Here is a 16,820-nt window from a genome sequence, read left to right as displayed (position 1 = left end):
AGAGTTCTAGAGGATTTATGATTTCATAAGCGACCTAATTATGAAGGACAATTGTAATATCCTGCAAATTAGTCCCAAAACCAGTGCTAGATCAAGTGAAAGATAGGAGATACCACCAAAGTAATGAGCTATCCACAACCTGTAAGCAAGATGTCAAATCTAGGTAATTGCCCTCAAATAGAATGCATAAAACTCAAATAACAGGCGATTGTTATAAACTGCAACAATATACCAACAATCAACTGTGAGCAACCAAAAAGGAAGAAGCCAAGAATAACCAGCATTGAAGATTGTCACAACTGCAGTATGTCAGTAACCATACATGCAATAGACATAGATGTCATGCACATGGTAGGTCTCAAGGGTAAATGAAGAGAATTGTGCCAAATGCATAACCCACTAAGCAAAGCTCAATACATAACCGAGAAGCATGTAAATAGTAGTGACAATAACCTAAGAAACATAAGTACCAAGTCAAGGCCAAGAGTCAAATCAATCCACGATAGGGTAACTGCATCCAATAAATATCAAGAGAGCATGTACATGGCACAATGAGTCCCACTGTCTGACTATGATAAGCTCAAGCTCAACTGCATAAACGAAACACTCTGTAGTACATCCAAGTGTCAACGTGGCTCAATACACAAAGTCAAGTAGCTCCCATTGAAGAAAAAGTCAAATACCAAATGAGCAACCAAATCTCAAAACATCATGCGAATGACATCTAAACAGCCAAGCTCTATAAAGCATACATTCAAAAGCATGAAACCCAATATATTCTTCAAGTTCATAACTGCATAAGCCACTGAAGCAACCAAGGCTTGAACCATGATCAAGATGAATATTACCAAGCTCAAAATCTAAGCTCAAGAGCATATTTGAGTGCATAGACTAGTGCTAGGTATCAATACATTTGTATGAAGTACCCAAATGACATCCAAGAGCAAGAGGCGTTTAGTGTTCCATGAGAAAAGCTTGTCGTCCCCACCATATTACAATAGTGAAATCTTTGTTAAAATTGAGCCAATGCAAGCTCAATTGAAACCCAAAAGCATTTCAAGTCATGTATCAAGTATCCCCAAGTATCAAGCTAATATTCGGACATACCAAGCCCTCGAAGCATCAAATGACAAGAGGCATATGCTTTTTCTACATAATTGACATTTAGGCTTGTTATTACAACAATGAAATCTCTAAGAAAATTGAGCCAAATGTGGATTCAAATTATCTCAAGAGCATCTCAAGATATTTGCCAAGCATCCATCAATGATCCAAGCACCAATAGTCATGAAGAGAAGCATAAACAAGCTTCAAACTTTGATAAAATTCCTTCACATACCTGTGTTACAACATGTCTAGTGCTATGTACAACAGACACTCCAATAGGTGCCCAACCACAAGAACCAAGTGTTGGGAGGCTTCAAGATGATTGCCAAGGTTGATTCCCAAGTTCCATAGGCCACAAGAGTTGGAGAAGGAATGCAGTGAGCCAAGAAAGATGGGTAGCATAACATGCACAAATCATGCTAGTTGTGATAACCCTGTTGCTAGTTATCTTGCTCAATCTAGAGTCTCAAGCACTAATAAACAAGGCCTATTGCAATCTTGGGGAAATCCTTAAGAGGCAAGAACGAGCTAGGGGAGGTGGAGCTCAATGCATACTTTGAAGGTTGAAGCTATGGTTAGTTGCCCATGACACTGAACTCTTGTAGGTATTCAAATGGAAGCTGAAGCAATGTTGGAGCTCTTGAGGATGATGGCTCTAATATCAGTTGAAGGGAGTGAGCCTAGAGTGGAAGCACACGAGTAGAAGCAAGAGCTATGATGGAAGGAGCAAGAGAGAGAGAGAGAGAGAGAAACACACACACACATACACACGTACACACAAGATATGGAAACTCCAATGGTCACAATGTGTAACCAACATTCCCTTTATTCAAATGTCATTGAAAGAATAAAGAATGAAGCAATAATGATGGGCACCCGACACCAACAGTGTACATGTATGTGAGTACTGTCAGTGTAGTAATACAAGGGTGACTAGGTGCAGGTGCCTTTATCCCCAACATGTAAAGGGGGAGTCATTGATTCCCTTCTCAACATGATGTTGACTCTCTCTCTCTCTCTCTCTCTCTCTCTCTCTCTCTCTCTCTCTCTCTCTCTCTCTCTCTCTCTCTCTCTCTCTCTCTCTCTCTCTCTCTCTCTCTCTCTCTCTCTCTCTCTCTCTCTCTCTCTCTCTCTCTCTCTCTATATATATATATATATATATATATATATATATATATATATATATATATATAAAATGATTTTTATAGTAATATATTAATCAAGTTGGTTAAGTTCAAAGTATTATCTTTCTCACGCTCTTCCCTACACTTACAAAGCAAGGACTTCTTCCTTGCAGGAACTTTTCCAGGGAAATATGTTCTTTGGGCTCAATTTTCTTACCATGTTAAGAGGCGAAGAGGAGAATTTATGTGAGTAATTGAAGGCTCCTTACACTCTATATCTATATGCTTCTTTAATTATAAGAAGATACAAAGATACAAGGAGCTAGAAGCAAATCCAAAAATTCAAGCTTAGAGCTGAAGCATGGGCTGAAGCAAAGGCCTTTGAATATCTCCTTTCCAAGAAGGCTCTTAAGACAGATGTGTGGAAGCTTCTCACTCAACCACCAAGACCCATGAATCACTAATTGCTTCAAGTGTTTCAAGTCAAGCTCAATGGCTACCTCTCACGTAGCTATGCACTCTCCCACACCTACGAGTGTACTGAGCTTACCTTGATGCTCGATCGAGTTGCCTCCTCCCTCAAGCACTCCAATAGCTCCAAAGATCCAAGTTGCAAGCTCAAGCAAGCTCAATCTTGAAGCTTTAAGCTTCATGCTTCATTTTCGCGTGCATAAGACAAGACAAGAGAAGAGAAGAGAAGAAGAAGAGAGGAGAAGATGGAGAGCTTCTCCACCACAGTCCCTCACCCTCACACACTCACTCCCTCCCTCAATCTCCCTTACTCAAGCACAAGCACAAGCAAGAACAAGAAAAATGAGAGAAGAAGAGACCTAGTTTTGGCCACGCACAAGAATGAGTTTCTTCATTCACTTTTTGCCTTTTATACAAGCCCTAATTTCTTTTAGGCTCCCATCTCTTTTTTTTACATGAACAGCCATTTTAGCCTAGGTCCTCTTTTCCTATTCCCTTTCTATTTACATTGTACCTTCACATATGCGCGTCTACATTTACAAATTGCACAGGAGGGAGCCTAGCACTCTCTTACAAAAATTTAGGGTGCACCTTTGCATTTAAAATGTGCATTTCCTCTCTTGCACTTGCCCTGAACTTTTAAGGTTGTCCTTGCGCTTTTTTCCTTTTTTTCTGTCTCTCTTATTTCTTCAGTCGGCTGGGCCATCTTTTTCCGCTCACCTACCTACGTCTTTTTAGTTTTTCTTTTTACTTTCTTTGCATTGGGGTTAACATTACCCCCCTCCTAGCCGAGTGCCAGTCCCATGGCACTTGCTAGCACTTGTTGATGAGGGCTCGGGTGATTGAAGGGTTTCCATGTTGGGTTGTGGAGGCCGAGAGTAGATTGAGTGGATGATGGGGCCTCCAAAGTCAATGGTTGTCAAACATACTTGAATAGGAAGAGGAAGTGCACTACTTGGGGGTGTGTCTAGCTCACTGTGCAGTACATGATGGTATCCGTGCTAGTGAGACTAGGAGTTGGGTAACCTCAAGGAAGCTTGTGATGTTGTCTCACACTCGAGGACCCAGTTTGTGTAAAGGGGAGGTGTTGTAGGTGTGACTTAGGGAGACCATTCTAACCATAGGTGAGCACAAATTTCCTAGGTATGTCCTGCCCTTGATGTGCCCTAAGTGTGTAGTGGGGGGACAGGGAGGCCTAGGGGGTTAGGCACTGACCAACTGAGGCCACAATGCACATCTGACTTGAGAACCCCTAGGTGCAATGTTTGTGGCAATATGATGTTGAATGAGAAAGCTCTTTGTTCCTTTCCTTTTGCTTCACGTGAATATTTTCTTCTTTTTTCATTTTTCTCTTTTTTTTTTTGGATACATTGGGGGGAGTACACTAAACCTCATCCTAATACTCTTCATCAATAGTTACATTTCGAGGGGGCCTAAGAGATTTTCTAAGGAATGCATGGCTTTGCATGTAGCTCTTGTTATTAACTCTTACATTGAGAGGGGTAGTAGAGAGGAAAGGATGATTGCATTTTGAGAACCTGTTGTTACTCATATCTTCCAAAAGGCTTATACAAAGAACTGGTAACAAGAGAGCGGCCCTTAACATTAAGTGAGTCATTGCATAGTTGTCTATCCCTACATTGATATCAAAATAGAGAGGTGACAATCGCTCTTCTTGGGCTACTAGTTTTTGTTTTAGTAGAAGTATCAAGAGGCAGAGGTAAATACAAGTGGTAAGAAAAGCGAGGTCAGGCATGCCATGAATTCATCCAAAAAGTGAATAATGGAGGGTCGAAGGTCTTGTGCTCCAAATGTCAATCACTCTTTGGAGTGGCAGCATTGATATTGTAGATCAAAGGGAAGCTGTACCTGTCATGCTTCCCCCGATCGAAATCCACACCATGGCACCTCGGGTAAGCCATGTAGGTGGGGTCATCCCTTTCATGTGGTAGCATGTTGCAAAAAGCCATCCATGCCTCAAAATTGGTATCCCAATTTTTTCAACACCATTTAGGTTGGCCTTCATAGCCTTTGACCTTTCTTGGCTCTTCAATGACCTTGTCCTCCTAGTATTTCGTAGGTTCTCTTCTCCAAAATGTGGGATTTCTAGCCCTCTCATCTAGCTACTATTTTCCTAGCCTCTTCACGACTTGGGTGGCTCCTTCAACCACTTGAGGGGGTAGTACTCAATTCAAGGCAAGGGGGTAGAAAAATTCAAATTCAATTAGACTACACCCATTCTTCCAGTGCTCCCAATGGTTCAATTCTAGTGCCCAATTGATAGGCAATTGTTCCTTGGTTTGCAGCATCATCTAGACATTGGCATCTCCTATGGTCTGGTGTTAAAATTTCTCCTCATGCATTTAGTTAACCCCCTACATTTTATTTTGGCCTCAATGATTCTTTCTATGATGGTAGGATTGTTACCACCTCTTCTTATTCTTTCCAAATTAACAACATCTTCTCATTTTCTTATTTATGGCAATTTAGCTCTTCTTGTAGTCGTTTGTGCTCTTGAAAGGTCTTGAGGAATCAATTATCTACCTCTAGCAGCTTTTTAGTTGACTCCTTGTCCTTCTGGGCCCTAATCTCTTGCAGTTCCTTCAGTAGTCGTTCCCTTTGCCTCCTCTCCTCTACATGGGCTTGTATCTTTATCCTCTTCAACTCCTCATTAGTGAGCTCCTCTCCTGAGTTCTTTAGTTGTTCAAAGTTCTCCTCCGTATCTTTTTGCCCCTATATGAGGCTTGAGAAGTCCATTTCTAGCCCCATTTATCCTTCTACCTTTTCCACTTGTAGCTCTTTTGCACTTTCTTCTTCCTTCTCCACCTCCATTTTCTTCCTTGCCTCTTATTCCTTCTTTAGGTCGTTTACCTGCCTTTGATAGATAGTTATCTGCTTTGTCTTCTCTGGTTTTGGTAGGTAGCTAGCATGTCCTTTTCAACCTCCAACTTTGCCATGGCAGCCTTCCTATCTTCCTTCATCTTGTCAAGTTGGCCTAGGAGCTCCTACACATACTCATCATAGTTGGTCGCTCCGCTAATATGGCGAATGGCATGGATGTTTTGGATGCTTCAACCTTGGACTTTTTTGGGTCCTTCCTAGATTCTATGTCCATGGCATCAAGTCTCTTTGTTCCTATCATTGGGGCTTCACCACATTGGACACTGGGCCAAGCTGCTTTACCAAGTTCAGCACATACTACCACGCCACTGTGTTGCTTTGGTCCACTCCCCCTTCTGAGGTCTTCTAGGTGGTTGCTGGCATGGCAATTAGGGCCAGTAATGGTGGGTTCATGGGGGCCTTTTCCTTGCCTCGCACAATAGGCCCTTGAGCTCTTTCTTTTTCTACATCAATGAAGCCTGGTTTATCATATGGGCTTCTCCTTATGAGCTCGAGGTGGGAGGCTTGCTCTACCAACAACAGTAGGGCTAGGGCCATTTGCTCGTCTTCTTCTCTTTTCAATCTTTACTCGTTTTCCTTTTACTTCCTTCTTTGATTCTCTTTCACCCTTCTTGACTCCTCTTCCACCTTTCTTAACCACTCCTCTTCCTCTTCTTGCTTCTTTCTCCGTTCATATTCTAATTTTCTCAATTCCTTTTATGCGGCTTCTACTTCCTTGTTTCCTTCTGCCATGGTTTTCTTCTTCTTCCCTGGGATGTTCAACTTGATTTTTCTTTTCTCACCTTGGCTCAATGGGATTGAACCCTCCTTCCCTTCCCCACTTATGGTTCTCTCACTCGAAGCCTCATGTTGCTACTGTTGGATTTAAGATGGAGCTTCCCTCTTTTTGGGTGACTACACTAGCAATCCATGGGGGCTGGTGAGTACTCGAGGATTTCTTCAACCACTTTCTATGTTTCCAAGTCCCCAATGGCCTCCTAGATAATGGCAGTGAGCACACCTCCAAAACCTATGTTGGAGGCCTTAGCTGCTAGCTTCTTCCTTGATGCCTCTGCTGTGGAAGCCAGAGACTCACCACCTATTGCTCTAGCTCTTATGGCTAGCACTTTCACTAAGGATTCTATGGTCTTACGCACATAGCTGTTCCATTTGATCTCATTTAGAGACTTGTCTCACGAGGCTCTCGAGTAATGGCACTCCAATCCTGGTCATCAAGGCATTGTACCTTTGACTAGAGAATAGAGCATGGATTGTCTTTGCCTACAACCTGATGTCGGGATCAGGGATGTTGGCTAGACTAACTCCATCATTCGTGTACACTTGGGCCTTGTCTATCCCTAGCATAATGTAAACATCTCTTTTGGAGCACCTCTCAAGCTTGTTGACTAGCCCTAGAGCTCTTTCTACTATTTCGGGGCTCAGGTCCACTTCTACTCATTGCAATTCTATCCTCCTTGTCTCATTATCACGGTGCCATGGTTCTTATTTGCATCGAAAGTTCACAAGAATTCCACCCACTTGTTGTAGTAGTCAATGGCTTGGCCGACTTTCTCCATATATTTACCAAGATTACCCTAGTCAACCACCTGTTTTACCACTCACTCTCTCATCAACACACTTTCTAAGTTTTGGATGCTTCTGAAATTAAGCTAATTAAATATCCTTGTTTCCATTTTTGGGCCATATTTGGCCTACACTTCTTCCATGAATGGGAGCTTGCTGCCTTTGTCTTTGCACGGCCATCTCGAGATCCTATCATGATGCAACAGCTCACTTATTAGTTTAGTTGAAATGACTTTTTGCAAAAATATGAGGGGGTTATGAATATATGCTATGGAAAGATGAAGTGCTCAAGTACAAAATAAAAAATTTTGCTTCAACAAGCAGTCCTCCAAAGTTTAACCCAAAATTTTGTGAAATTTTTATTTAAGTACAAAATGACTTTTATTAGTCTTTTTTACTTTTTAAAGTTCGATTTAAGGTTCAAGTCATGTATTCTTTTCTACCTTATCCCCTTTCCCTCAAGAGTGATGAAAATCCTTTCTAGGATTGGAGGATGAAGAGGTAAGTGTATGAAGCACATGCATGCTAAGCTTTTTTACTTCATCATGAGCCACTCGTAGAAGTTTAGGTTATACTCCAAGTGGGCGTGATGGTCCATATGATGAGTTCTAATGCCTACGTGTGTAATGTAGGTTAGAAAATTAGTGAGGAAGTCACCGAAGTTTGTCCTATTAGTGATATGCAATTCTGCCTCGATTAGGATTCGATCGAAATATGGGTGGGCCATGACATGGTCCTCTAATGGTCGATTGCAATCGTTGGCCAATACTTTGAACGAGGTAGGAGCCACATAGGTTGGGTCTTACTCAGAGGTTTTGATTGCCCACCTCTACTCAGCATTGGTCATAATTTGGCAGCCCTCTTGTTCCCATTGGAGACGAAGAGCATACCATTTGCAAAAAAAGGAAGAGTCAAAGCTGGCTAGCTTTTTCAGCTCTTCTAGCTCTTGGCTTGTTACAGAGACTTTGATCCTACTATAGGATGTGATCAGTCACTTGCGAGCTTGCTCTCGAGAGATTTTGGTGGCGATCAATTCCTTGGCTACCATGGGAATCTTGACAAACATGAATTCAGATTCTTTCCAGGTGCATGACAAGGAGTATACATCTGCTGCTAACGGCTTGTCTAGGAGATCCAAACCAGTCGTTCATAGCTCCTAGCTAGCATGGTGAAGGTAGCATCCAATCATCTAATAAAGGTGACTAAGTCATCCCTTGTATCAGTGGCTAGGTCTGAGACCAATGTAAGGATAGATTTGTGCTCATAGGAGGGTCTGAGGCCTACGGCGGCGAGAGGTTGGACCAACTATCTTAGGAATAGATACCAACTTCATGGATTGGTCAGTGGGGCATTTAGCAGCCATTTGTGAAATGGATTGGTTTTGGGCCTCAAGTGATGCACTGCTTTCTACTTGTGGAGCCATTGGGACACAAGGAGCATCAGGGTGAGTTAGTCTAGGGACAGTTGGTTTCTTTTTTTATCGATAGACTCATTGAGGCTCTATGGGTTTAGTGCATTTTGAATCAATTGGTTTCTCAATCCTTGCCGGCTTACCTTTTTGTGGATATGGACTAGAGGGCCTGCATGGAGGGACACACGTACTACTTTTAGTCTTGGGTAACCAAATCCATTTATTGCCTTCGTAGTAGCCTTTGGCGCCAACACGCCCTTGGGCACCCATTGCGGCTTGACTGTTTGTCTACTTCTGTAGTACCAGCTTTGTCTCCTAGGCCTAGGACATGAGGTTTTGTGGTTGCAGGTTCATGCGATTTGGCTGCTAGGGGGTTGCGGTTGGTGTTTGGGCACCCATTTGAGCTATGGTGTAATGGTCTTGGATATGGCTCCTTTGGATTATGGCTAGTTTGTTTTGGCAGGGTGGGACAAGTCACAACTCCCCTCCTTAGACCTTGCACTTAGTTCCTCTACCGGTGGCACTGCATGCTACAATGGAGCTACGCTACCCTTGCTAAAAACAGTCACTATCTAAACATTGCCAATGGCAAGATGACGCACTACGAGTCATAGTCAACATGGCAATGTGCTTGTTTTTTGAATGCATGTCCTAGCAATGATTCCTTACAAATGGCCTTGGTATTAGGCATCACATAAAATATCATACGTAGGCTTTGCAAAATATCATAGGTAGGCTTTTAGTCTCGATAGAGACTGCAAAATAGCAGTCTCGATAGAGACTGCAAAATAGCAGTCTCGATAGAGACTGCAAAATAGCAGTCACTTTCCCAGTAGTGAGTAAGAATGTCCCCCAAATGGGTTGAGTTTAGCATTAGTAGGCTGCATTTGGGATTGACCAATGAGGATCCAATGATCATGTGTAAGAATATTAGAGTCAACACCCTCATCAATGAGTGCATCAAAGATGTATGCCTTCTAGGGAGTGACTCCCCGGGGTTCTAGCATTGGAGGCTCATGCAGTGATGTGTTGGAGTTGGAGGGTAGTACTTCTTGAGGCAACTGCCATTAAAGAAGCGTACGCCCTCTTCTTCTAGGGTCTTGAGCTCTATGTTTCCAGTTTGACTAATGTTGTAGACCTTGAAAGGCCCCAATCCTCTGAACTTCATCTTCTTCTTATGGCCCTTTACAGAGTACAGTAGCACTAAGTTGCCTTGCTCAAAGTCACATTGTTTGACATGTTTGTCAAACCAAGTCTTGTATCTTACCTTTTCGTAGATTAGCACATGGATAGCTAGGAGTCGAGTCTCAGAAAGGTGTTCTAGCTCTACCAGGCATACCGTCCATGCCTCCTTCCCCCCCATCTCTCTTATACTATTACTCTCAGGCTTGGAACAAAAAACTCCACTAGTAAGATCGCTTCGGTCCAATAGGTAAGCTTCAATAGTGTTTGCCCTGCAACCGTCTTGTAGGCTGTTTTGTAGGCCCATAGCGTTGCCACCATGAGTTTATTGTCCTAGTCATTGCGTGAGGCAGAGACTACCTTAGTTAGTATGTTCACTAGGACTTTGTTTGTGGATTCCACCTGACCATTAGCTTGAGAGTAGTATGGTGATGATTTTCTATGGATGATCAAGAATACTGCAGATAAAAAATGGATAATAACTTCATTACTGAAGTGTGTGCGTTGATCACTAACTAGCTCGATTGGGCAATCGAATCATGAGATCACCTCCCAAAGAAACTTAGCCATGGTCCTAGTGCCATTCTTCTTGGTGGCTTGAGTTTTTTGACCCATTTCATGAAATAATTCATCGCTACAATGATGTACTTTGCTTGTGAGTACTACGGTACAAGGTTCATTGGCCCAATAAAGTCGACCCCCCACTTTTCAAAGGGTTATCATACTATTATCAAGGTCAACTCCATCTTGTCATTATGGATGGGTACTTTTTTCCTTTGACATTCGTTGCAATGCTTCACAAACTTAGCAGCATCATGGAATAGGAAGGGCCACCACATCTGAGATTGCAGCACCTTGCATGATGTACTGCCTCCACTGAAGTATCCTGTAGCAATTCCACCATGTGCTTCAGCAACAAGAATAACATGCATTTCGTGCTCACACACACACCTTCACAATAACCCATCCTATCCTAGTCTATAAAGATAATCATCAATTAACTGATAGGGCTAAATCTTAAGGATAAGGCACTTTAGCCTAGCCTTCTCTATAGGTCTCTCAGGCAATCCATGCTCTAAGACTTAGACTATGTCATCTGCCCAACAATATAGCATCTAAGACTTAGACTATGTCATATTCCCAATATAGCATTAGATCAGCCCTGAAAAGGTCTCTCTCACTGGACATGCTAAACATGTGCGCATCAAACGAGTCATCTATGATGCCCTGTCATCCAGCAGCTTCTCTTGTGGGTATGTTGGACATATGGTCTGCAATGTAATGCTACTTACCCTTGCGTACAACCACAAAGAAGTCAAATTCTAAAAGGAGAAGTAACCACCTAGCTATGCACCCTATAGCGCAAGGTTTGTTCACTAGATAAAGGAAGGCTTGATAGTCAACCAAGAAGACAAAGGGCACAACCAAAAGGTAATGATGAAACTTCTTTCCATCGAATACCATGGCTAGGCCTTTCCTTTCCATTGTGAAGTAATTCATATTCGTATTCGTGAGGTTTCTACTAGCAAAGCTCACAAGATAATCGAGATTATATTCACCAAGTTGGCACAAAACAGCTCCCACGGCAAACTTCGAGGCATCAATGTGCACGTGGAATATTATGTTCCAATCTAGGGCTCATAGAATCGATGCAATCGTGAGAGCTTTTTTTAGTTCCTTGTAGGCTTATTGGCATTCCTCAATCCACTCAAATATGATTAGTAATTTGTAAAGGGCCTAACGATCAATGCATAGTTCAAAAAAAATTGCTAATAGTACTCCATGTGTCCCAGGAAAGCACTGAACTCCCTTATAGTTCATGGGTGGTGGTAAATTGATAATGAATCTGACTTCAGAGAAGTCGATGCCAAAGGCATTCTTAGACACCACATGCCCTAGGATACATCCATGTTTCGCCCAAAATTGGCACTTCAAGGGGTTCAAGGTGAGGTTATATAGCCAACATTGCTCAAAGACTGCATGAAGTTTATATAGGTGTTCCCTCCAACTAGATTGAATGCATAGGTCATCAATAAACACCTCCAATTCTCGCCTAAGCATCTCCTTGAAGATGGTACACATGAGGTGTTGAAACGTAGATGGTGCATTCATTAGCCCAAATGGCATGACTACGTAGGCAAACACGTCCCATTCCATTGCAAACATTGTCTTATGCCTATTATCAGGGTGCACCTACACCTCATTATAACATGAGAAGCCATCCAGGAAACTATAGGTCTCTCTTCCTACTACTCTCTCAAGCATGTGCTCAGTATAGGATAGTGGATAGTTATCTCTTTTTGTCGCAACATTGACTTTTTTGTAGTTTACGCACACTCAAATTTTCTCATTCTTCTTCAAGACAATCACTATGGGTGATACCTAGTCCATGTACTTGATTTTATAGATGAATATGGCCTTCAATAGCTTGCTATCTACTCCTTGACGTTGTATGCATGCTTTGGATTCATCGGGTGTATTGCCTCCATTTAATGGGTGTTGCATCACGATTCATCGGGATGTTATGGGTCAAAACTCTCAAATCGACTCCTTTGAGTTCATCTAAGGACCAAGCAAATACATCTATGTACTCTTGCAGGAGAGTGACAAGATCAGCCTCCTCTTGCTCGATCAAGTCATTGGCTATGGACATGGGTCTAGGCTTTTGCCCTTCCCCTACCAAGTTAGCTTCCTTAACCTTAGCAAGCCCTTCTATTGGTTCATTTGCTTGTCCTTGCCGATTAGCTCCTAGCAAGATCACTACCCTGTCGTCCTTTTTGAACTTCTTGAAGCGCTTAGGTAGATCTTGGGGCTTCCGTTGCTCTTTGGCTTCTGATCCCCTTGGCTGCTTTCTCTTGTCCTCCTTCAACCACCTATGTGGTCCTAGATGGACTAGTAGGTCCCCTTTGGTGCATTTAGTCTTAGGTGGTCAGCTAGGTCACTAGAAGAGGGAGTTTCCCATGATGGTTTTGCAACTCTCTAAGGTCGATTATGTTCTAAGGAGTGGTGTTGTACTTGGTTGAACTAATCCATCTTTCTCGTACTCTATCACCCCTAGGTGCTCCATCACATTTTGTTCTAAAGACTCCTCTTTTAATCCTAAAGACATTGGCTTTTCATGGCTTAAAGTCTACTCATATTTGTTCAATCACTTGGCCGTCCATGTCATACTCTACAGTCTCAACCTCTTCCTCACTTTCCTCATTTGTAGAGTAGGATTTTTTATACTCATCATCCAAATTGTTATCTTTTGACTACTCGTCGTCTTCTAGGCTTCTATTCTCAACCCTCTTCTTATCCATGATTAGTGCCCAATTATACATTAGGTTCAAATTGTGCACTTTAGTTCACTACCACCTTGGCTCGTCTATGAGATCCTTAAGGAATTTGAGATTGGTAGCTAGGTTACCTACCAATCCTCTTGTTAAATATTCAAGGATCCCCTAGAGTTTGAGTTTGTTGGATAGAATGTGGAAAGAGATAGGTGTTGGTTGTTTGCTAGAGCTCTTGGCCATCATGCAAAGTAGTGCCGATGGCAGGGTCTTACCCTTTGGTAGCTAAGAGGTCATGGCTTCATGGGACTCACTAGCTGTCCTTGCAACCTACTTATAATCATCTTCATCGTCTAAGAATGGCAAGTCGATGGTGGCTAGCACATGCATCCAATCTTGCTCGTCCTCTTGGGACATGGGGTATATTTTGTTAGTGACCTATAAGAATTCCTAACATGTGAGTCTCCTTTCAAGATAGTGGAGATGGCGTCTAGGTCGACTGGAGTGGTTTTCCAGGTATCCATCTCGACTCTTACAACCTTCGATCTATTGCCCAAGAACATGAGACCATTACCCCAATCTTCTATCACTCGTGTGTTTCGTATCCAAGGTCAGTCTAGCAGGATATCATAGTCCACTCCCTTCATGACTATAAAGTTCACTGAGAGTTGGACTCCCGCTATCTTCTAGGACTAATCCTTCAGCACCCCAAATGGCCTAACTTTCATTCCATTGGTCAGCATTGGATATTCTTCAATCTTGGCACTTTCCTAGACATCTCTACTTCTATGTCCGTGACTTGCTTTCTCTTTGGTAATGTGGTAGCACTATCTATCTTAAGAGTGATCTCCATCTCATCCCTCTTTTTCCTCCTTCTACGGTTTTTCTTCCCTATTGAAGCTATGTCAAGGTTGCTAGGTTCTGGTAGTGAAATACCAGCCTACTTTACCTATGCGCAGGTCATGTCATTTAGTGGAATCAGCATGGCTTCACCATCAAGTGTTTCAACTTTGAATAGTCCCAATACGAACAGCACGATAGTTGAACTAGTGGAAGGTTTTCACCTAGGGCATTCGGCATACAAGTGTGTAATCCCACACTCAAGGCATCTTAGATCGGCCTTATCTTGATTGGTTTGATCCCTTTTGGGGCATTGAGATGAGATGCGCCCTAGGTGACCACAAGTTCAACATGCGATGTAACCCTGGTTCTGTCCTCCTAGACCTCTACCTCTTCCCCTGCCCAACACCATCACATCGGTACTAGTCTAAAATCCATCAAGATGGGATTACCCTCTTTATCATTGTCGAAGGGTTTTCGAAAGCAAAGTTGCAACCACAGAGGTTCTTGAGAAATTCCAAGATAGAAGATCAATCAAGCGAGATCAGACTATGCAGCAGTAAACTCCAGACTCTTCATATTGAATGCAAAGATTGTTTATTTAACATGCATCTGAGAGATTTCCCAAAAGAAGAAGACCAATTCTAGTCTGTGCAGTGCAGCTTAGTCTCAATTAAAGCTTTGAACAATGAGTCATGCTAAGAAGATGCTTAGGTGTGTCCAAAACCACACATATACATAATGTCAAAGTGATGTAATGAACAAGAAGCAGAAGCCTATTCAATAAACTTGTTCACAATGTGTGAAGAGCTGTTGGATCCAAGTCTGTAGCATCACTGGTTCCAATAAATCAAAGGCTAGTTTATGATCAATAGTTATTCGACCCTACACGAGTATAACATACACTATGGCAATGCTTTATTGCTGGGTTCTATGACTCTGCAGAAGAATGATACCCACTCTCCAGTAGTTGCTCTGCAACAGGTCTAAAGATAGATAGTACATTGTCTGAGACTTCAAGAACTTTCTCCTGAGCAGATGCACAACATGATCGTGCAATATCTGCAGGATGAGGAGCATAAATCCTCTCAAATTGGAAGCCAGCCTTCCGTTCAATGTTAGGTATCATATAGTCTTTTGAACGGTCATTGAACAGCACAGAAATGCCGGTCGGATCCCTGGATCTCCAGTAAACACCTTGACAAAAACGTCTATTGCTCCAGGTTCAGTTGAAGGCTTATATAATATGTCAACCAGCTAGTCATTTACAGATGTTTTGTTTCTATATGCCTGCTCCTCTAAGATCTTTCTGATATTCTCTTTTTGTCTAAATCTGTTAAACAGAAAATCTGCCACACGACGCCTCTGCAAAAGATACTCTACAACAAGAAATATCGGTGATAATAGACGGATCAATGGATCATCCTGTGTTAGACCCTTTCTATTCATAGTCCTGCATAGTTCAGAAGCATGAGGCCTCGAAATAAATTCTCCCCACTTCTGTGACTGGTCATAACTCCCCAACCTGCTTTCTTGGCCATCTTCACTACCTCAATGCTCTCAGTTTACTGAACCGATTTGGTTCACCTTCAAAAGAAGCGCATTCTGATTGTATTTGGCAAGCCTCTCATCTCTGCATGGAGCACCAGTCTTGATTTGACATGTTGCTAGACCAACAGCTAAATCTGCAATGAAAGTGTCTTCTATCTCCCTTTGAGCTTAGAGGATGAGGACCCCCAGTGACAATTGCTGAAACCAAAGCTTGTTGACATCATACATTTGCAGTTAACAATGATCCTGATAGTGTAACCTTCTCCCCAAGCTTGAAAGGGGGCATGCCTTTGTATGGATAGGTACTGCATCGAAAAGCATCTCCAAGCCCACAATTCCCACAGGTAGAGAGTCAAAGGGTATCTTTCTGGGTCTCGGTCTCTAGTTTTCCATGTTGGTCCGCCCGATCATAAGCTCCCCCTTGGCAGTTGCTCTTCCTCCCACATGAATCAAAAAGCAAGTCGAAAGCCTCATGATCTTTTTTCTCTTCTTTGATAGTTGGGATCTCCTGCTTTCCTGATGGTATCTTCATCCTTAGAAAAACGAAAAGCGCACAAGGTTCTGACCATCCTTGGATTTCAAATAAAACACACTGGGTGGAATCGCCACCACACCCACTTCCTCAATCAAATACTTGCAAAAGTCCACATCTGTCTCAAAGCCAAAGGGTGTGGTGTCTGCCATGACAAAGTAGGTGCCTTGTGGCTCAAACACCTTGAACCCAACCTCAGTTAGACCCTTGACTAAGATGTCTTTCTTGACCGTGTAATCTCGAATGAGGTCCTCGTAGAAGCTGTCAGGCGCATTGAGGGCAGCAGCTGCTGCCCATTGAAAGGGTGTAGCAGTTGCAAATGTAAGATATGCATGTGCTTGTCTGAGTCCCCAAGTTAAGTTAGATGGTACAACAACCCACCCAATCTTCCAGCCAGTCAAGGAGAATGTCTTCCCTAAAGAGTTCATGCTCACGGTCCTGTCATACATTCCATCTAAGGAAGCTATATATATATATGATCTGCACCAAAAGTTAGCTTGTAATACACCTCATCTACGAAAGCAAGTGCATCATGTTCTTTGGAGAGCGTAGCAATCAATTCCAGTTCATTCCGAGAAAACACCTTTCTTGTAGGGTTGGTATGATGTCTCCAACAAAAGATACATTTATTTGCACAAGCCAAACTTGGTGTTGTCTCCATGCACCTATGGCTTTCAATACCATAAAATGAATGTTCGTAGCATCCTCCTCACCCTCTTAGTTGTGACTTTGTCCAACGGCACATATTTTATAGCCCATTCTCCTTCTAAATTGTTTGTAACAAATATCAGATTCACTCCCAAACAGCACTTGTCTCTTCTGTGAAATTGAACATGAACCAACTGAAGGCAAAACGTTCAGGCAGA

At 42.4% G+C, this 16,820-nt stretch overlaps 1 pseudogene; it reads right to left on the bottom strand.

Moving 5' to 3' along the window:
• Positions 1 to 15,892: 15,892 nt before the first annotated feature.
• Positions 15,893 to 16,615, bottom strand: LOC148033699 (uncharacterized; annotated as a pseudogene).
• Between the last annotated feature and the right edge of the window lie 205 nt (positions 16,616 to 16,820).

This window comes from Lygodium microphyllum, chromosome 7 (genome assembly GCF_053477565.2).
Source record: "Lygodium microphyllum isolate KBCC chromosome 7, Lygodium_microphyllum_v1.1.10, whole genome shotgun sequence".
Classification (NCBI taxonomy): domain Eukaryota; kingdom Viridiplantae; phylum Streptophyta; class Polypodiopsida; order Schizaeales; family Lygodiaceae; genus Lygodium; species Lygodium microphyllum.
The sequence above is the reverse complement of the archived record's forward strand: the minus strand, read 5'-3'. Positions and strand labels throughout refer to the sequence as shown.